This window comes from Hyperolius riggenbachi, chromosome 3 (assembly GCF_040937935.1).
Source record: "Hyperolius riggenbachi isolate aHypRig1 chromosome 3, aHypRig1.pri, whole genome shotgun sequence".
In the NCBI taxonomy this organism is placed as follows: domain Eukaryota; kingdom Metazoa; phylum Chordata; class Amphibia; order Anura; family Hyperoliidae; genus Hyperolius; species Hyperolius riggenbachi.
The window spans coordinates 314,562,459-314,584,298 of record NC_090648.1 but is presented as its reverse complement, the minus strand read 5'-3'; the positions used below and the strand labels follow the sequence as shown (position 1 = coordinate 314,584,298).

The 21,840-nt window shown below is 43.1% G+C and overlaps 1 long non-coding RNA gene across 1 annotated transcript; it reads right to left on the bottom strand.

Moving 5' to 3' along the window:
• Positions 1 to 6,894: 6,894 nt before the first annotated feature.
• LOC137563787 (uncharacterized) lies at positions 6,895 to 21,540 on the bottom strand. The gene is made up of 4 exons (XR_011030438.1): positions 20,957 to 21,540; positions 17,504 to 17,671; positions 13,757 to 13,892; positions 6,895 to 7,052 (listed from the first exon to the last, which is right to left on the bottom strand). It is a non-coding gene; the product is annotated as an uncharacterized lncRNA (long non-coding RNA).
• Between the last annotated feature and the right edge of the window lie 300 nt (positions 21,541 to 21,840).

The window sequence follows — 21,840 nt, the reverse complement described above, 5'->3', positions numbered from 1 at the left end:
TGCCATGATATCTAGCTACAGTAGTTAGATAGTTCCACACGGTCTTCTAATTACACATGACTTTATTTAAGTATTGTATACAAAACATACAAAACCCCATTAAAAGGTGAGCCAGAGGTATATTGCAGCCTAGACCATACACAGCCGGCTGTGTCACCCATACCACACATGCATGCAACACTTGCACATCACTGTCCTGTCACTCCCGGGAGTTAGTGTCCACAAGAAGGTTCAGTTGCATTGTGCACCTGTATCAACTCCGATATCCAGTGGACTAATTGACTCCAGCATAACATAGTGATCTTAGGCAAAAAGTAGCTCTCTGTGCTTCAAGCATACACACAGTTCAGAAGAGCTCACAAGAAGATATTAATATATAATAAAAAAGCAGATTGAATAAAATGCAATGGCAGCTTTCAGAGCAAATAAACTGTACTTTGGGAACTTGTAATTTGTAAAAAGACAATATTACTTGTGCAGCAAATATGGTAACTGTATGGGTAATAAAAAGTAGGAAAACACATTTGTATTGAATGTCATGTCAGAGTTTCAGACCACTTTAAAGAACAGACTGTTACTTGTTGCCTAATATATTTTATCTCATCCCTTGACAGGTGCCATTGTAATGAGATGATCTTTGATAATCACTTCATAGAATTGAGTTTTCCATTCAGTAATAGCTCGAGGAAGAAGTTGTAGGAGTTAGTTAATAAATCTGATAATTAAATGTACCTTATTTTAGTGGCTGATAACATTTCTTGGCAGGTTGTACCAGTGTATACTGTATTTCTTATAAACGTTTGTTATGGCCTTGGATCACTGCATTAGGTAAAAATGAGAATTGACATTCAATAAAACAGTAAGGGGTCTGTTTTGGAAATTAGATCTTGATTCTATACATTACTTGTCACTTACATTTTCACACGTCTATTTTGAAAATTATATTTTAAGCAAGCAATTTATGTCTCTGCCAAGCACCTAGAGCTAAATAAATCAGAGATGAAACTTAGTGGTAAGCTAGATAGTATTTTCTGCTCCTATTCCGAGAACAGCACAAAGCCTTACATGGAAAATTCATTCTCTTACTAATGGGTTTTATTTTGTCTGTAACAAATGAATGCACACTCTTGTTGAAATACAACACTTGTCAACTTCTCATCTATCTGCAACTGAATTTAACATGTATTATAGATCATAAGCTCTCAAGCAGTGGCCTCTGTTTTTGTCTTGGCTGGACATCAGCAGATTGGTGCTTTCCTTTGCACTTGCTTGTAACTGAACGCTAGCTTATAGCCAAATGGCGTTTTATTTTCATCTTCATACAATGGTATATTATGCAAGCAAATTGAAAATTACAGTAGTTTTGGAGAAAGGGTATGTTCAATATAACCTAAAAACACAGTATAGAATCTTGGGGAAATCCTGTAAAAAGCCATTTTTGTCCTACAGTGGGCTACAATTACCTTGTGTGATGACAAATAAATGTAATTATGCCACAGGGAAATACTAACCAGGTTGCAGGTTTCAGAAGTTGGCGCAGTAGCTCCACCAACATCATAGCGTACTGGGAATGTAGTGTCCGAAAACACCCACTGTAGAGTCCACCTACCAACTGCAGTGTAGTCCCTAGACAATGCAAACCAATGTCTGCTGAAAAAGAGGCCTTTGGACACCTTGATCATCCTTTTACAGGGCATTACTTATGGTTTAGAGAGCACCTAATGGGTTACAGTATAGTACCAAACCATGTTAACTCCCTTCTGATAGGTCTCTGCCTAGTTTAAACCAAACTTTTCTAACCCCTCTCCAGAACAGATAGCTTCTTGTGAAATAAGGGTACGCCATAGTACTTTTACACAAGCCTGTTAGTCAGGAGTCTGCCTGCCTGCACCTCTGAAATTTCACTACCATATTCCACTTCACAAAGTTCCAAAATGTATCTATGTAATTACTAACCCTTATATACAAGTTATAAGAGATTATATATATATATATACCGGTATATATATATATATATATATATATATATATATACTGTATATATATATATATATATATATATATATATATATATATATATATATATATATATATATATATATATATATATATATATATAGCATCGGTTAGTGTTCTGCAATGTCTGCTATGCCAAAATGACTTCAAACAAATCTTTGAATATTCTTAGGTAAAACATCTGCAGTATTCATCCTCAGAAAACTTAGCACATCAAGACAATTGAGTTACTTATGGGAAACCCATTTAATTTAGTTTTGCTCATTTTAGCTTTATGTTTATAGCGCTGCATAATATGTTGGTGCTTTATAAATACAATAAATAAATAAATACAATAAATAAATAATTGTATCTTTATGTTTATATTTATTACTATCTGTACAACGGGCAGGAGCCCATTTCATTATTATTATTATTAATATTATATTATTGGTTTTGGGGTCAGGAGCCAATTTCATTGGATTTTACCCCATGATTGCTGTGAGCCAATCACAGCCATTACAGCACTTAAAACAGCATGGGCGACTCTGGTCTACGAAGTGCCCAGAGCCTTCTGGGCCGCAAAAGGTTCATCTTGTATTACTTAATGTTGTTTTTCTTGGTGTTGACTCATGTTCCTCTAGTATAATTGTGATTTTACCATAACTTATGCCAGTTAGCACATGTTGTACAATTAGCGCAACCTGCATTATTGTGTGCTACGCAGTGTGTGTTACCCTAGCAATATGCACAATACTTCAGAAACACTAAAAACAACCCTCTTATGCCTTATACCCTCAACACATTCTCCTACTTACAGTTATCACTTTCTTTTTTCTGATTGATTGTCACACGTTGTGCATTTCTTTTCGGGGGATCCTCCTAAGTACATTCAAATTTTACTGGAATGTCTCCCTGCATACTTGATTCACTCTACTTCACTGTCCACTTGAAATGCATGGAATCTGGATTTTGTTATTTTTACGTTCACAGAGTATTCACTCTTCTTGTTTTTACAGCTTTATCCCTAGCTTTCTTAAATTTCTCCTTTCTTGTTTTCACTTCTTTTGTATTGACTGTCCATATTTTTTTATTTTGATTAAAATTCTTTATTTGAATTTTACTCATTGGTTATTTTGTAGAGTAAGCAGCAGAGTGTTTTCAGTATCTGTGTATTAAGTACAGCATAGCAGAAATAAAGGAATGTGACATTGTGATCATATTCTTGTATGTTATTGTGCTCAGCTGACAGTTCCCTTGCCTACAATTTTCAACACTTTAGTGGTAGTAATTGCCAATGTTTCAACTTTAAATTGGTAAAGCAGAACTAAAGTCAAGCAAAGAATTCAGCCCAACATATGACAAACTCACATTCCTAAATCTGTTGCAAATGTGGAATAAACCTGCAGCCATATTGATCTTTGCAAATTATAATGTTGTATGCGCTAATCATGCGCTAACAATGCGAGTCAATGATTTGTAGCAAATAATAGAAACTAATATCCTTTACCGCTGTCTGCACATAAGTCACAAATGTTAGCTGTGGCAGCAGAGAATGAGAATCTTCAAGCAAGTTGGAGACTATCATTAAACAAACTAGTAACCTTAGGTTTAAAAATGGGCTAGGTCCATCAGCACTTCTCCACGTGCGCACACCGCCCACGCATGCATGCCCACACGCCCGCTCCTTCTGACCCCGTCCTCCCTCAGCTCTCCACAGGCTCTGCGTCCCTCCCTGCACGGGACACGCACACACAGGAAGTTAGGCACAGGGACGCAGAGACACTTGCATATTATTATAGAGGATGGACAGTGCAGCAGTGAAGTGAAAGGTATAATTTATATCTAATGTTTATTATCATCATTAAAACATGCTTCAAAAGATATATAAGTATAATGCAGGATACTTTTATACTGGTGTGCTGCAGTAGCAGTGCAATTCAATCACACTGCAGCCCAAAAATTCGCACTGCGCTTTATAGCTGCAGAGCGACTGAAAAAAAAGAGAAAAATTAACACTCGACTTCCGGTGCAATTACTGGGAGTTACCGGATAATGAACTGCAGCTTGCCCTTCACTTCTGCAGCGCCCGGAGCTCTTCCATCACATCGCGTCACAGTGCAGGCAGAGTGTGGTGTCTCAATAACTGTAATGGCCACTGCGACTAGCTGCGGTGGGGAAGAGTACAGTGGCACAGTACATGCAAAAGGGGCCTAAAGGAGCATCTTATTAGATTGTGCACGTGAGCTTTGGGGAATGGTGTCTGGTCTATTCAAACACAATTTAATAAGATACTTACCTGACCCTTTAATTATATCTTTCAAATCTTCCCCTATTTTCTTTGGGGAACGTTTTTGGGATATTCAAACATACCATACTGTATAGGGTTTGACCCATTCAGGTTCCGTGGTTTTCACGTGAGAAATGTTCACCTCCCATTCATTAGCCTATAACTTTATCACTACTTATCACAATGAACTGATCTATATCTTGTTTTTTCCGCCACCAATTAGGGTTTCTTTGGGGGGTACATTTTGCTAAGAGCCACTTTACTGTAAACGCATTTTAACAGGAAGAATAAGAAAAAAATGGAAAAATTCATTATTTCTCAGTTTTCAGCCATTATAGTTTTAAAATAATACATGCCTCCATAATTAAAACTCACGTATTGTATTTGCCCATATGTCCTGGTTATTACACCGTTAAAATTATGTCCCTATCACAATGTATGGCGACAATATTTTATTTGGAAATAAAGGTGCATTTTTTCCATTTTGCATCTATCACTATTAACAAGTTTAAAATGAAAAAAATATAGAAATATTTCATCTTTACATTGATATTTAAAAAGTTTAGACCCTTAGGTAAATATTTACATGTTTTTTTTTTTTATTGTAATTTTTTTTTTTTTATAGTACACATTTTATTTGGGTAGTTTTGGGAGGGTGGGAGGTAAACAATAGATTTATAATGTAAATGTGTGTTCATTTTAATTTATTTTTATTTTCAGTTGTAGTATTACTTTTTGGCCACAAGATGAGTTTGTTTACATGACGTCACTCTAAGCGTAACACACGCTTAGAGTGACGCATCGGGGAGGGAACGGCCAGAAAAGGCGCAGCTTCTGAGAGAAGCTGTCTCTTTTTCAGCGGGGGAGAGGAATCAGTGATCGGGCACCATAGCCCGATACATTGCAGGGCCGGGCCGAGGCATAGGCTGGAGAGGCTCCAGCCTCAGGGCGCAGTGTAGGAGGGGGCGCAGAATTCATTCAGCTGTCATTCCTAATTGTGTATGAAGCAGAAATAAATAAGAAAAGGGGATACATGGCAGTGACTGCAAGCCATATAACTAGATATTAAGGTGTTGGGGAGGTTGTGGGCCCTGTGGCGCCTCTTAGTCTAATAGCAATCAGTGTGTGACAGCTGGGGTGGGAGGGATGGAGGGGCGCACTTTGGTGTCTCAGCCTTGGGTGCTGGAGGACCTTGTCCCGGCTCTGATACATTGATTCCCTGGCTACCGAATCCGCGGCCGGGAGTGCGCGTGCGCGTGCACGTGTGCAATCGGCCGCGGGAGCGCGCGGTAGCGTGCATGGTTCCTGGACGTAGTTTCTACGTTCAGGAACCAAAATAGGTTAAGTATGATTCAAGTCTATGGTCCTGATTCACAAAGCTGTGCTAACTCTTAGCACGGCCGTTTTCGCGCGAATTTTCGCATTGCGCGCTCGTGAAAACGATAACGTTTTCGCGCGCAAACGTGAATTTCTGCGTGAAAACTATATCGATTTTGCATGAAAACTCGTGTTTGCGTGCGAAAACGTTATAGTTTCGCACGAAAATTCGTGAGCACGCGCAATGCGAAAATTCGCGCGAAAACGGCCGTGCTAAGAGTTAGCACCGCTTTGTGAATCAGGCCCTATGTCTGAGAATTCCTTAAGCCACGATCTTGCATCTGAAGAAGATAACAATATTGTTTTTGAGGTTCACAAAATGCACTAAGTCTCCCAAAACTTAGCTTTGTATTAACTGCCAGACTCATCCATTCCTTTCACTGCTCCGCATCCACATCCCCACCCTCTGTAAATTCCTGCACTGGCTCCCTATCCAATTCAGGATAAGTTTCAAGATTCTGTGCCTGGCCTATAAATCTGTGCATAAAACCTGCCTTACCTACATCTCAGAGCTTGTTCCAAGGTATACACCAGGCCACCCCCTCCGGTCCACTAACGGCCTTTGCTTAACTGCCCCACGCATTTCCCACTCCCATGTGCGCCTGCAGGATTTCTCAAGAACCACCACCACCTTATGGAATTCCCCTCCACTCTTCATCAGACTTGCCCCCTCCTTCAACATTTTCAAGCAAGCCCTCAAAACCCACCTCTTCAAGATGGCCTACCCACCCCCTACCACACGCTAACTCTGCAGAATACTTTATTTTACAGCCCTACCTAGTGTGTCCATCTCCCCTCCCCGTAGATTGTAAGTCCTTGGCAGGGTCCTCCCTCCCCTAGTGTATTCTACATGATCATGTGCTCCTTTCCTATGACCACCTCATACTTGAATGACTGGACCTACCTAACCAGCCCAAAATCACATGATCATGTGTTTTTTACCCTGTTTTTCCTATGTTGTATAACCTTGTTACATTTAGTCTGTCATCCTTTGTAACTTGTATGTATTTGTTTTCCAGTGCTGCTTAATATGCTGGCACTTTATAAATACAATAAATAATAATAATACCAATAGACAAGACACAGAACATTTATATCACGCTCTTCTATTGGTGGACTCAAAGCACCAGAGCTGCAGCCGCTAGGGTGTGCTCTACAAGCAGTAGCAGTGTTAAAGGGTACCTGAGATGGCTGAATATGGTGTATTTATACTTACCAGGGGCTTCCTCTAGCTCCATGAGGTGCGGGGGCTCCCTCGCCGTTCTCAATGGCCCCTTGGTTACGTGTAATAGCTCCAGGTAATCCGGCCAGTCTTGCGATTCTGCGCATGCATGACGCAGCTGTGTGTGTGCCCCCGCCATCCTCACATACCTGCGCAGAATGTTCCTGGCTGTGGGAGCACATAGGAGGGTGCATTTTAATTGTTAATAATCCATGGCTGTACATTACATTGTCTTTGCTGAAGTCCAAATGCATTGATCAATAATAAGAGATCATAAACCCTGTGGTCTAGCTGTGCTAAATACTCTGACTGGCAGCGCCAGTCTCTTCAGATCAAAGTGTTGGACTGGTGGCCATACACTTATAGATTTGCAGATTCAACCATCAGATAGATTTCTGTCAGATGCCTGTCAAGTTGCATCTGACAGGAATCTATCTGATGTGTGCCACACATTAGGAACAGATTTCCAATAGATTTCAGAATGAAATCTATTGGAAATCTATTGAAAATCGATCTAAATGCATTATTGCACCATTAGATCCACTGCAACTGTATGGGCCATCGATCTGCTGCCAGCAGCAGATCGACCTAGATTTTCCATCCTGTTAGATAGATCAAATCGATCGAAATTGATCGAAATCACTACATTTGCTGATTTGAAAGAATCAATCGATCGATGTCTGAAATCGACCAGTGTATGGGGCCCTTGACAGTAGGAAAGAGGTAAAATGATACATAGGTACTGTAGTCTAGGGCCAATTTTTAGAGCCAATTAACTTATCCGTATGTTTTTGTAATGTGGGAGGAAACCGGAGTGCCCGGAGGAAACCCACGCAGACACAGAGAGAACATACAAACTCTTTGCAGATAGTGCCCTGGCTGGGATTCAAACCAGGGACCCAGCGCTGCAAGGCGAGAGAGCTAACCACTACGCCACCGTGCTGCCATAATAACCGTAATATAACATTGGTAATGTGCAGTTGATGATAGATGTACCACATATTCAGTACAATTATCATGGGCTTTAAGAAATAAAAATGCTACCAGATGAGACACTATGTGGGAGGAAAGTGCTAACAAAAACAGAGCTAATTTTTATGCATACATTAAGACTATTTTAAGATGCAACTCTTTTTTTTTATTGTCAAATACTTCTACATATTTCATTGCACTACATATGCTTATCACAAATGTTACAGAAGTATCCAAATAGATATGAGTAGATGTTGAAATGGTATATGGTACTTTGAGTGTCAGGAACATTTTAGCAACCCTTCTTCAAAAGAAAAAGAAAAAAAAAAAGAATGAAAGAAAAGCTCCCAAATTTGAGTTAAAAGCCAAAAAAAAAATACTTTATGAAAAAAGATACATTTAGGAACATAGCACATACACAATGGCAAACTGTACATGCATGTGTCTATAAATTATATTGACTAGCGAGATTCTACTACCGGCAAACCATGCGTCCTTTTTTCCACACGCCTTTTTTCATGTACGTCCCACTTAGGCCTTTGCTGGTATAAAATCAGTGTGTGTCCAGCAGCGCTCAGCTCTGACATGGGCTTTTGCTGGCTATAGACACTATTTTGTTTTACTTTTTGGGGGATGCGTTTTTTGATTTTCTGATTATTATTGTGCACTTTTATTTTGCACTGTATTTCGTATAGAACATATATCCCTGATGAAGCACTTCTTGGTTGAATCATGTAGGATTCTCTGTGTGCATTTTAGGGTGCTCTAATCACCCCCTTTACTACTGACCAAAAGTGGGCTTTTCTGACCTCTTTCGCATGAGTGTCCAGTACTTCGGCAAAAACATCCCCATCTCCCCAGAGCATGTCCTTTGACTGTAGTTGTAGAGATACTGTTTGATGGCTTTCTCCTGTTGTAGCAGGCGGTTGAACATCAGGAGCGTTGAATTCCAGTGAGTCGGACTATCGCAAATCAAGAGTCTCACCGGCAAGTTGTTTCTCCGCTGAATATCGGCAAAGCGTGCCATGGCCGTGTAAGACCGCCTGAAATGCCCACACACCTTCCTGGACTGCTTCAGGACGTCCTGTAAGCCTGGGTACTTAGACACAAATCTCTAAATTATTAGATTCAGCACATGTGCCATGCAGGGTACATGTGTCAACTTTCCCAAATTCAAAGCCGAAATGAGATTGCTGCCGGTCACACACCACGTTGCCGATCTCCAGTTGGTGCAGGGTCAGCCACTGGTCCACCTGTTTGTTAAGAGCAGCCAGGAGAGCTGCTCCAGTGTGACTCTCCGCTTTGAGGCACGACATGTCTAAGATGGCGTGACATCGTCGTACCTGGCATGCAGCATAGGTCCTGGGGAGCTGGGTCTGTTTAGCTGGAGAGGAGATCGCAGCACTGCCACTCAGCCTAGGAGGAGGAGGACGACGACAGCGAAGAGGATGTAGCAGGAGGAGAGGAGGTGGCAGCAGGCCTGCCTGCAAGCCGTGGAGGTGTCACAACTAGGTCCGCTGCACAGCCACGTACTCCCTGCTTGCCAGCGGTCACCAGGTTGACCCAATGGACTTGTAAGTAATGTACCTGCCCTGACCTTGCTTGGCAGACCAGGCATCCGTGGTCAGACGGACCCTTAACCCAACGCTGTGTGCCAGAGATGACACCACTTGCCTTTCAACTTCATGGTACAGTTTGGGTATCGCCTTTTTTGAGAAATAATTGCGGCCTGGTATCTTCCACTGCGGTGTCCCAATGGCCACAAATTTTCAGAAGGCCTCAGAGTCCCCCAGCTGGTATGGTAAGCCAGCTGTCAGACGCCGGGCAAGGGACTGACTGGCAGACATTGTCTTCTTCGGCTCAAAGATTTCCCTCACGGACACCTGGCTGCTGCTGTGTGCAGAGGAGCAGGAACCGCTGCAGGTGAGAGGCAGAGTGGAGGAGGGTGGCTGTGATTGTGAAGGTGCCAGGGAGAAAGCGATGAAGAAGATGATGCACCTGAAGGATGAAGAGGAGAAGGAGGGTGGTTTTGCTTTTGTGTGCTTCTTTTACTCTGGTGCTCTTCCTATTGCAGTTTGTGCCTTTTCTCCATGTGCCTTCATAAGGCAGTTGTCCCTACGCGGCTGTTGGCCTTTCCACAGCTCAATTTTTGGTGGCTGAGAGAACAGATGGCATTGCTCTGATCTAAGGCAGACACACAAAAAAAAATCCAAACCGCTGAGCCCCCCTGAGGTGATGGCCCTATGGTGGCATCAGCAGCTGACGTTGAAGAGCATATTGGCTGGCTGTCCATAGGTGGCGATACATGGCGCCGGACACTGTCACCAGCTTTTTCTGAAGACGAGCTCCCCCTGCTTCTTTCAGCAACTTGTCTCCTCCTACTCCTCTCTGACACCCCCTCTGAACTGTCCCCTTGGTCATTTTGTCTCTTAGGATCCCATGTGGCATCTGTATCATCATAATCATCATAATCATCCTCCCCAGCTTCCCTTGCCTCAGACACCTCATAAACTGCACCAACAGCAGGTACTTCATCATCCTCCTCCTCACACGTTACGTCCATAGTGTCGCCTAACTCAGACATATGAGGGGGTGTAACTTGCTTAGCGCCTTCATCTTGTTGTAACAATAAAGTCTGCGAATCAGTTCCCCACCAAATAACTCCTGCAAAGTGTCAAATGCAGCGGATGTGGTGCTTGTAGTAGCGCTGGTGGCTGCAGAAGATGAAGTGTTCTGTGTTAAATAGTCAACCACGTCCTGACAATCTTGGGAGTTAAGGGGACGTGCCTTTTTCTGAGCAGTATACGTTGGGCCAGGGCTGCATGAAATCACGTCAGCACGACCTCGAACAGACCTGCCAGGTGGCCTGCCTCTGGCTCTGCCTCTGCCTGTTGTTTTGTCCATATCAGGGGGGGGGGGGGGTGAAGTGAAAGGTATGCATTGACTTGACTAATACAATGTGCAGTCACACAGGTGCAGTGAAAGGTATGCAGGGAATGGTATTACAATACAATGTGCAGCTGTCACACAGGTGCAGTTAACAGGTATGCACGGACTGGTATATTACACAGTGTACGGTCACACAGGTACTGTGAACAATTATGCAATGACTAGTATTACAAATGTGCAGCTTGCCACACACACAGGTACCGTGAACAGGTGCAGTGACACTGCGTGTGCTCACGTAGGTAGGTAGGTGCACTGAACAGGTGGGTATGCAGTGATTGGTATTACAAATGTGCAGCTGTCACACGTACAGGTACCGTGAACAGGTGCAGTGACACTGCGTGCGCTCACGTAGGTAGGTGCACTGAACAGGTGGGTATGCAGTGATTGGTATTACAAATGTGCAGCTGTCACACACACAAGTACCATGAACAGATGCAGTGACACTGCGTGCGTTCACATTGGTAGGTGAACTGAACAGGTGGGTATGCAGTGATTGGTATTACAAATGTGCAGCTGTCACCAACACAGGTAGTAGTCACTTAATGTGCTGGGCCTGGCAGTGGCACAGTAGGAATTACCAAGGGGCCAAGGTTCCACTAGCAGCTGTGACTGACTGACAGGGCTGTATATGCAACACAAGTGTCTGTGGGACACACACACAAAAAAATAGATCACAAGAACAACATTAGCTCTCAAAAGAGCTGTTGAGGATGAGGAGTGCTTTTTAGCAATACCAGTATCAGCAAGAAGGAGCAACCTAACAAGCCTAACACAAGAGCCTAACTAAGCTTTCCCTATGTCAGCAGCCAGGTTTTCTTCCTTCTCTAATTACTGCAGCCACATGAGTGAGTGAAATGGCTGACGCTGCCTGCATTTTATAAGGGGAGGGGGCCTCCAGAAGGGAGTGTAGCCTGATTGGCTACCCTGTGTCTGCTGACTGTGATGCCAAGGGTCAAAGTTGACCCTAATGATGTAGTATAGTGGGTGGGCCGAACTAGCATATAGCACGAGGTTCACCGCAAACGCAAACCACCAAAGTTTGCGCGAATAAGTTCGCGGCTGAACCGTTCGGGCCATCTCAAATGGCTACTACCACAGTCTCTACTGGGAGTTAGCCTAGAACACTAATACACTACCTAAGGTGAATCAAGGCCGCTCTTCTGCGATTGTACATGGCTTTTATTAGAAACTAGCTAAAAGGTTTGACTTTCAAAAAATGTATGCTAGGCCCCGGGTGTGACCCCTCCCAGCCCCGCAATGCACACACAGTTGCAACCAGTGCACACGATCTGGACCCAAGCACACACGCCCACCCATCCCCCCTTTCGCTGTCTGAAGTCTGACCACGTGCTGGGCATACATGCCAGGCACAACGCATGGACACAGGTACACAGGAGGATACAGGACAGGCGAATTATTATATAGTTGCTGTCCTTATCTTTTAAGTGATTAAATAAAAGTTACTTTTTAGCGCGTCTTTAGTGGATTCAGTGTTCTTCAGAACTAGTAGTTGAAAGATTAACTCCCTTGGCATTATGATTCTTTCCGGATTTTAGGGTCTAAAAACAGTGCAATTTTTTTGCACCCTTTCAGACCCTAAAACCTGGAAAAATCATGCTGCCAGGGAGATCTGCAGCAGTTCCAGGAATCACTCATCTCCGTGGCTTCAGCGCTGCAGTTTTCCCTCCATCCTTCTGGTGACGCTGCAACCCTAAAGTGAGATTGCTGGCTGCCGTCATGATGACAGCTGGCGATCTCACCAGGGGGAAGCGGAGCCTCGGAGGAGTGGAGGAAGAGTGGCGGCCAACGTCGGATCCCCTGGGAGGTATGTTGAAACGCCCACTGCGCACATTGCTCTGCATACATCCTCCGGCGGCTACCCCGAGCACAGGTCGGGATTACGGCTGTGAGCTGCGCTTTTTTCTGCTCCGACCCTAGCTCGGGATTACCGACAAGGAGGTTAAAGGACAACTGAAATAAGAAGAATATGGAGGCTGCTATATTTATTTCCTTTTAAACAATGCCAGTTGCCTGGCAGCCCTGCTGATCTTTATGGCTGCAGTAGTGTCTGAATCACAGTAGAAACAAGCATGCGGCTAATCTTGTCAGATCTAACAATAATGTCAGAAACACCTGCTCTGCTGCATGCTTGTTCAGGGTCTATTGCATTTTGCAAATTTACAAATTGCTTATCTATACTGTAAAGCATAGAAACATAGACAACATAGACAAACACGGGAGTAACTTACAAACTCCTGGCCCATATTTAAGCCTGGGGCCCTAGTACTGCAACGCTAGAGGACCATCCATTAAAGTTGATCACTAATGAGACAATATTTTTTTACCATTTCCATGTAATATAGAAATCTACCTTATGGTGGCCATACATGGTACACTTTTTTCATCCAATCTTATCATTTCTGTGTAGTATAAGGGTAAATTAAGTGAATATACTGAAAGAATAATTTAGGCAGTTCCCTTCTGATTCTGATATTACATAGAAATGATAAGATTGGATGAAAAAATTGTACCATGTATGGCCACCATAAGTCACCAATTTCCAGAATTTGCCTTTAGGTGCTCATACATGGTATAATTTTTTTGATTAGATAATTTTGTTAGATTATTCTATTAGATCAAATATAAAGATTGTCTGATCGGATTTTTATAAAAAAAACTGGATAATTGTTCAATTTTCTTGATTGAAACAAAGATTATTTTTGACTATCATTCGATTTGATTGTTTTACTCGAATAAACAGGAAAATCGAAAGTTTTTATTGTAGCGTGTATGGGTACCATTTGTCTGATATCTTTCATCATTTTCAACTTTTTCCTCTTTTTTAATACAGTGTTTACAAAGTTCTAAAAATTGTATTCTTTGTAAATGTTCTAAATATAATGTAGTTCTATTAATATTCAGTTTTCTCCTCTTCACATAGTAGTACTCACTTGAACTCTGATGATTTCAGATTGCTTTTTATGTTGATAAATCATGTCTAGTTCCATGGGAATTAAAATGTGCTGGTAATTCTGGTCTTATTTACCTAACAGTGCCCTCTGCTGGTGAGCAACTGAAACATACAAACTAGAGGTAACAGATCAATTTAGGATCCACGTCATTTACAATAATTATACAAACTACATTCAAGGTAGTAAATTAAACCTTAGGCCAAGACATTGTAAGATAAAAAAAAGAAGAAAAAAAGGAGGGTGGAGGGTGTTGAATAAAGTACATACAATCTGAGAAGTGATTTTTTTTTTGGCATTCATACACAAAAAAAAATGAGCCTTACACTTATACAGTGTATAGTGATCGTGCAACCCAGCTAACGCTAGAGGTTCCACATAAATGCCTCAATTCACTTATTCACTCACTTCACAGTAAAATGAACATAACATTACTTGTGTCATGTAGGTAACACAACGCCTGCTATGCCACTAGCATAACACGTTCTAGAAGCAACGTGCACGTTACCTGCATAATGAGAGTTGCCCTGAGTGTAACACATGCTACATTGCTTGTGTAAATACTGGTGAAATTGCCATTCTCTATTTACACATGGTAATTTTACTGGCGCTAAATTAATCAAGGTCATAATAATACAAGATCAAAAATTTGAAAACTTTTATACTGAAATAAAAAAAAAAAGTTTATTTACAAACGTATACAAAGATTCAACAAGTAGATTATAAAGAAAGATGTGTGCTATCCACCAGCACAACAATGCATTAAGGGAACCTTAACCAAGCCTTTAAAAAGTTTCACTTACCTGGGGCTTCCACCGGCCCCTTGCAGACATCCTGTGCAGGTGACATCACTCACCAATCATCCGGTACCCCGCCATGGCTCAGTTTTGTTTTCGGAGCAAGTGCGCAGGCGCGCATCCTGGATTGAACTCCTGTCCTTGTGGCTGTCCTGTGCCTGCGCAGTACACGCACTATGCGTATGTATGTAGTATGCATACTGCGCATGCGCAGGACAGCCACAGGGATGGGACCTGGATCAAGGAAGCATGCGGCCACACTAGCCCAGGCATACTAGCTGGGCAGTTGGCCAGTCGCCGAAGACGAAACTCAGCCACAGCAGGTGACCGAGGGATCGGTGAGTGACGGTGCGGGCACAGGACATCTGCACGGGGCTGGTGGAAGCTCCAGGTAAGTGAATTTTTTTTTAAGGCTCAGTTAAGGTTCCCTTTAATGCAATGGTACAGTTGTGAAATACAGTTAGTAGATTGTAATCTACTAACCCTTGATCAAAGGCTGGTAAGATTACCATAAGCAGACAGCACATGATAATTTACTAGTATTTATGCAAATTGCTTATAGGCGTCAATTCACTAAGGGCAGTTGGGTAAAATAAAATAAGGTCGGTAAAATACCACATTCGGTGTTTTACACTTTTTTTTTTCCAAATTCACTAAGATCTCCCGCATCCGGAAAAGGTTCAGTAATTTACCAAACAAACATTCTTTAATTCACTAATCAAAGCTCGGTAAGTAAGTGAGATTTCTTACGGAGCTGTGTGGACCAGGTCAGGCAGGAAACTGAGTCTGTGTGCATGAGTCATGTTTTTTCTGTCCAGTGCATCCCCAGATTCCCTTTCAAAAGGGTTTTATTGAATTTTAAGCTCAGTTTAACAATGAATAGCAAAAAGAACCCCCTATAAGGGGAAGAGCAATAATGATAATCAACAAGAACATAGTAACAACATTGTCCATAAGGTTTCAGAGGAACAGGTGAGTGATACAAATTACAGGAGGCAATATAAAGAACAGAAAGACATTTGAATAGCCAAATAAATCACAGTATGGAGGATTAGGAGGCAAGTCAAGTTGTTACTACCAGGGAAAGTAAACTGGGATTATCTGTGTAATCAAGCTATGGCTCCCAGGTTTGGGTGACCTGGATTCCCTTTAGAAGTACCACAGCCACCAGAGGGAGTGCTTCTGTATTCCAATATACAGATATTCACATCTAAAGGGATACAGAAAAGCCTTTTAAAATGTCTTTTCCCCTACTCTGCGTTCTGAAGTCCCGCCCTCCAGAGTACGCAACCAATGGGGTGAGAAGCAGGGCTGCAAGGCTCTCCCTATTGGCTGTCTGGCTCTCCCTATTGGTTGTCTGCTACATCTGTCAATGTTACCGCATGGAGAGTGTAAGTTAGAGCTGGAGGTAAATACTGAACACTTTTGATTGATTTACCAAATGATTTAATCATTGTGAATTGCAATTCCTTGACATTAAAGGTATCTACTGCACAAGTCAGTAATTTACCTCACTAGTCGGTAATTTTACTTTTCAGTGCAGTAATTGGTCTAGTGAATTAGCATTTGCCATGGTGATCGAAAAAAGCTGCCTTTTCTGCATTACCGAATGCAGTAATTCTTAGTGAATTGAGGCTATAGTGTGTTGCACTCAACTCTGGTAATGTAGGTAATGTTTGCATTGTTTCTAAACTGCGCATTTACTAAAATAGCAGGGCCGGATTTGCTATTAGGCATGAAGGCACGTGCCTAGGGGCGGGCCATTGGTGAGGCTGGATAGTGTAATGGTTAAGGGCTCTGCCTCTGACATGGGAGACCAGGGTTCGAATCTCGGCTCTGCCTGTTCAGTAAGCCAGCACCTATTCAGCAGGAGACCTTAGGCAAGTCTCCCTAACACTGCTACTGCCTATAGAGCGCGTCCTAGTGGCTGCAACTCTGGCGCTTTGAGACCGCCAGGAGAAAAGCAATATATAAGTCTTTGTCTTTGAGGGCGGGTCACTAGCTGCCCAAAATGTCTCCTTGTTTTCCTCGCTCTGCAGGGTGTAAGATAGCAGAGAGTTTGTACAGCAAGAGGCAGAGGCTAGAGAGGTGCAGGCTAGCACCGTGGGCTGTGTTCCTCTCCGCTATGCCCGCCCACCTGGCTTCCTCAAATGATTGTCCCAGCCAACGGTGTTCCTCTCCGCTCTGCCCACCCACCCGGCTTCCTGAAATTATGGCCCTAGCCAGTTGCGTTCCACTGCCGATCAGTGCATTGCCACCTGACACCCAACAACAGCGTCAGATGATTTCTACTAGATATCAAAATTACGATCGGGCAGCATGTTGTTTAACGTATACTTAAAGTGTACCCAAGGCAGTATTTAAAAAAAAAAGAAATACTAACCTAAGAAGAGGGAAGCCTTTGGATCCTGTGGAGGCTTCCAAAGTCATCCTGGCCCTCATTGTTGCTGCACACGGATCTCTGGAACATACCTGACAAGAGCATGTCTGATATGTTACACGGCCACACTCCTCTTCGTGCTTGCACAAGTAAACTCACACCTGCGCCAGAGCCGATTGTTCTAGGGGTGTGGCCGGTGTTAAGGGGAGGAGCTTAGGGTGCCAGATCTTATGTGCCTGTAGGCTCTTGAGCTGTAAATTCGGCCCTGCCAAATAGTGTTACTAGTAATGCATGCGTTACCTACATAGTCTGAGTTTCACTATGCAAACAATGTGCACTATGTTACGTGTGTAAATACCAATGAAATTGCCATTGCTGACTGCGCACCATAATTTTGCCTCTGCAATTAGAAAAGGTGCTCAACTTTAACTTGCATGGGAGCTGTGCAAGACCTTTACTCTCTAAAGGTACAAACACACATCAGATTTTTCTAAACGACCAGTCCAAAATATTATTTATAATAAAGCGTTACAAGAAAAGAACCTCTCATACCTACTGTGAAACATGGAGGTAGAAGAGTCATGGTTTGGGGATGCTTTGCTGCAGCAGGACCTGGCCAGATCACCATCATAGAATCCATCATGAACTGTGTATCAAAGGCTGCTTGAGGAACATGTGAGACCATCTCTAGGAAAATTAAAGCTGAAGCGGTACTGGACCCTGCAACACAAAAATGGCTTAAAACACACCAGTAAATCCACCAAGGTCCTAGTGGATATAAACTAAGTAATAAAGATTCCTGGAATGGCTGAGTTAAAGCCGAGATCCTAATCCTATTGAGATGCTGTGTGATTATTTGAAACAGGCTTTACATAAAAGAAACATAAAGAGTTGCTTCCTGCTGTGCTCCCTGCCCTGTCATAGTTTCAGTCTTAGCCTGTCTAAGCTGTTACCCTGGGCACCTGTTCCTAGTTCCTGTGTTACCTTGTGTGGATTGCACTGACTCCTGCGGAGGAGCAGTGAATACTTCCAGTTCTGTTCTTGCGAAGTAAGCCATCGCTGCGGTCGCGATTGGCTACTTCATTCCAGTCTGTCTTGTTTGTGAACACTTGCTGTCGCTGTGGCAGTGACTAGATTAGCAAGCGTTCATTCTGTCTGTCTTGCCTTGTGGGTTGCATTGGCTCCTGCAGAGGAGCAGTGAATCCTTCCAGTCCTGTTCCTGGAGATTAGTCATATAGCTGCGGTTGCTATTGACTATCTCACTCCTGTGTGTTTGTCTACATATGAACACTTGGTGTCGCTGAGGCAGTGACTAGATTAGCAAGCGTTCATTCCGTTTGTCTCAGTCCTTGTTTATGTGTGTCCTTCGGGACCGTAGTTAGTTCCTGATACGTGCATATATATTGGTTCGCCAGTATATTCGTATCTCAGTTAGATTTGTTATTCTGCTAGTCTTGTGTCATATATTGTTTTATTGCCAATATATATGCATACTAGCGCGTTTGTTATTTTCCATATTGCGTCGCGGACTATTGCTTCTTAGTTAGTGTTGCGTCATATATTGGTTCTTTGCCAATATATACTCATACTAGCGCGTTTGTTATTTTCCATATTGCGATGCGGATTACTGTATATATTTGTGTATTTCTGTAATGAGGCAGCAGCAGGCTGAACGCGGACGTTTGTTCGCGTCCGCATCAGCAGCGCAACCGCCCGCATGGTCGCATGCGGAACGCGGAGAAACGTCCACGTCCGCAGCGGTAGCACGATCCACCGTTCAGTCGCAGACCTCTCGGCGTACTCCACGTCGAGGCTGCACTCCTGGAACACCTTTACAGGCCTCATGGCATGCTGCTCGCCGAGACACCTCTCATGACAGTCTGGACCCCGTAGGGGCCGCGCGCGTGTGCAGTAGAGCCTTTTATACTCTTAGAAAGAGAGTCAGCTGACCAGCTGGTCAGCTGACCTCAGCAAGGTCCTTGAGCTGTGCTGCAAGGTCCTTGAGCCACGTTGTGATTGGTTGAATGGCTGGGCGGGCTGTTTGAGTCCAGCACAGTATAAAAGCAGGCATTCTGTCAGTTGCAAGTTGTCTGCAGTCAGCGAATACTTGTGTGTTAGCACTCAGACCCTAGTCAGATCCCAAAGTGTGCTAGAACCAGCTGGAGCTGGGGATCCACACTTAGCCAGATTCTGTTGATATTTCAATCTAAATCAAAGTTAGCGCTCAACAGGTACTCCTCTTAGCATGTAACCTAACAACCATCAGCCTTTGCGTCAGTATACAATATTGGATGGCTATGCCCCAACAATCCACATATTTTTTGCTCTTATGGCAAGAAAAATTGTCCTTATTTTGTGCCTTCCACCCTCCCAATATCAGTAACCCAGACTTCAGTGTATAAATTTGTATCAAAAGTCCAAGTTTCCAAGTCCCACTCTAGTATGAGCTGAGGATATCATACAAAACACACTGATCCTTTGGAATCCACTATTTGTGCAACAATTACGCTCACCAGATCGTAGTGCCAATCGTGACAGTTGGCATAAATCACATTCGGCCCAGCCAGTCGCAATCCTCAGGTCTCCTACACTTGCATCGATTTTTTCAGCATCATTTCCCTCAGTTCATGCAAGAAAAGGAAAAAAAGAGACGGCTCCTTTGGTGCAATACGTAATCCTCAGTTTACACCACCTGTGTACCACACACTCCTTCACCATTAAGCACCCGGTGCCCACACTGCACTTCCCAGGCACCAGTATCAAATACTAGCCCCTTACCAGAAATTGTGGCTGACCCTCACGACCAGCATCAAAATTTGTCAAGCTGTACTGCAATCCTCATAACGACTTTCTCAGCAACACTGCACCTTGAACTCAGACAAATGCTTCCATAGTGTAATACCGTTTATTCTTAGTAAAAATCGTATAAAATTGTACTCACAAACATCAGTAAAATCTGCGCATATCAATAAAATCCTCGAGGCTCAGCGTCCCTCTCCGTGGATAGGCTCCGCCACGGAGCCTATCCACGGAGAGGGACGCTGAGCCTCGAGGATTTTATTGATATGCGCAGATTTTACTGATGTTTGTGAGTACAATTTTATACGATTTTTACTAAGAATAAACGGTATTACACTATGGAAGCATTTGTCTGAGTTCAAGGTGCAGTGTTGCTGAGAAAGTCGTTATGAGGATTGCAGTACAGCTTGACAAATTTTGATGCTGGTCGTGAGGGTCAGCCACAATTTCTGGTAAGGGGCTAGTATTTGATACTGGTGCCTGGGAAGTGCAGTGTGGGCACCGGGTGCTTAATGGTGAAGGAGTGTGTGGTACACAGGTGGTGTAAACTGAGGATTACGTATTGCACCAAAGGAGCCGTCTCTTTTTTTCCTTTTCTTGCATGAACTGAGGGAAATGATGCTGAAAAAATCGATGCAAGTGTAGGAGACCTGAGGATTGCGACTGGCTGGGCCGAATGTGATTTATGCCAACTGTCACGATTGGCACTACGATCTGGTGAGCGTAATTGTTGCACAAATAGTGGATTCCAAAGGATCAGTGTGTTTTGTATGATATCCTCAGCTCATACTAGAGTGGGACTTGGAAACTTGGACTTTTGATACAAATTTATACACTGAAGTCTGGGTTACTGATATTGGGAGGGTGGAAGGCACAAAATAAGGACAATTTTTCTTGCCATAAGAGCAAAAAATATGTGGATTGTTGGGGCATAGCCATCCAATATTGTATACTGACGCAAAGGCTGATGGTTGTTAGGTTACATGCTAAGAGGAGTACCTGTTGAGCGCTAACTTTGATTTAGATTGAAACATTTATAGGGTACACACAACCCCCACTGAGTATAGCGCACCAGGAAAGTAATAGTACTGAGTAAATTAATTTTACAGTGAGGAGCGCACTGTGCAAATATTTTTATAATAGATTCTGTTGATAGCCTAAAGTACTAATTGCATTGTATATTGTGTATGACCTTTTGCCTGTTACCTCATTATTCTCTTGTCTCCTGATTTTGTACCTCGCCAGCCCGTACCGTTACCGACTATTGGCTTGGCTTCTGACTTCCCTTGTGTTTCTCGATTCTGTACCTCTGCTCATCTGATTTCCCGTTGCTGACCTTGGCTTGACCTCTGATCTTGATTTCTGTCTGACGATTCGGTACTTCTCTGCCAGTTCTGATACCGAACCGTTTTCCGTTTGACTTCGCCCCCTTTAGTGGGTTTCCACTAAAGGGTTTACTTTGCTGAGTTCTTCTTGCGGGGAACTCAGTAACTCCTCAGCATATCATTACTGTTGAGGAACGCAATTCTGCGTTCTTATCCTAGTCGCAGAATCGCACACACTGCCCTTCCTTCCAGAGGTCACCTTCCCTCTGAGTTAACGTCAGTGTGGTGGGTTTTCCACAAGTTATCTGTTCCTTGTGTTTTCCAGAGTACGCATAAATATTTGTATTATTGGTGATGCCGCAGATCACCATATAATCAAATATATCTGTATTACTAGTGATACTGCGGATCACTAATAATCAGAAAACTCTGAAGTGTATGCACCAATCACCACAACATTACAGTACTGCAGACCAGTAAAAGTAACATGGAGGGAGTTGCCGAGCAGTTGCAGACTTTAACTGCAGCAGTCGATGAGCTTAGAAACACCGTTGCTGCTCAGCAGGTCCAGATCAACCAGCTGACTGAGGCCTTTCAGAAACTACCGGCACCACTTAATATTCTACCCTCCCCAGCCAGTAGCGAGCCTAAGATGGCTCTTCCTGAAAGATTTTCTGGTTCTCGGTCCGACTTCAGTAATTTCAAAAATCGTTGTTTAGCCTATTTTCAGATGAGGCCCATGTCATCTGGTTCTGAGGTACAGAG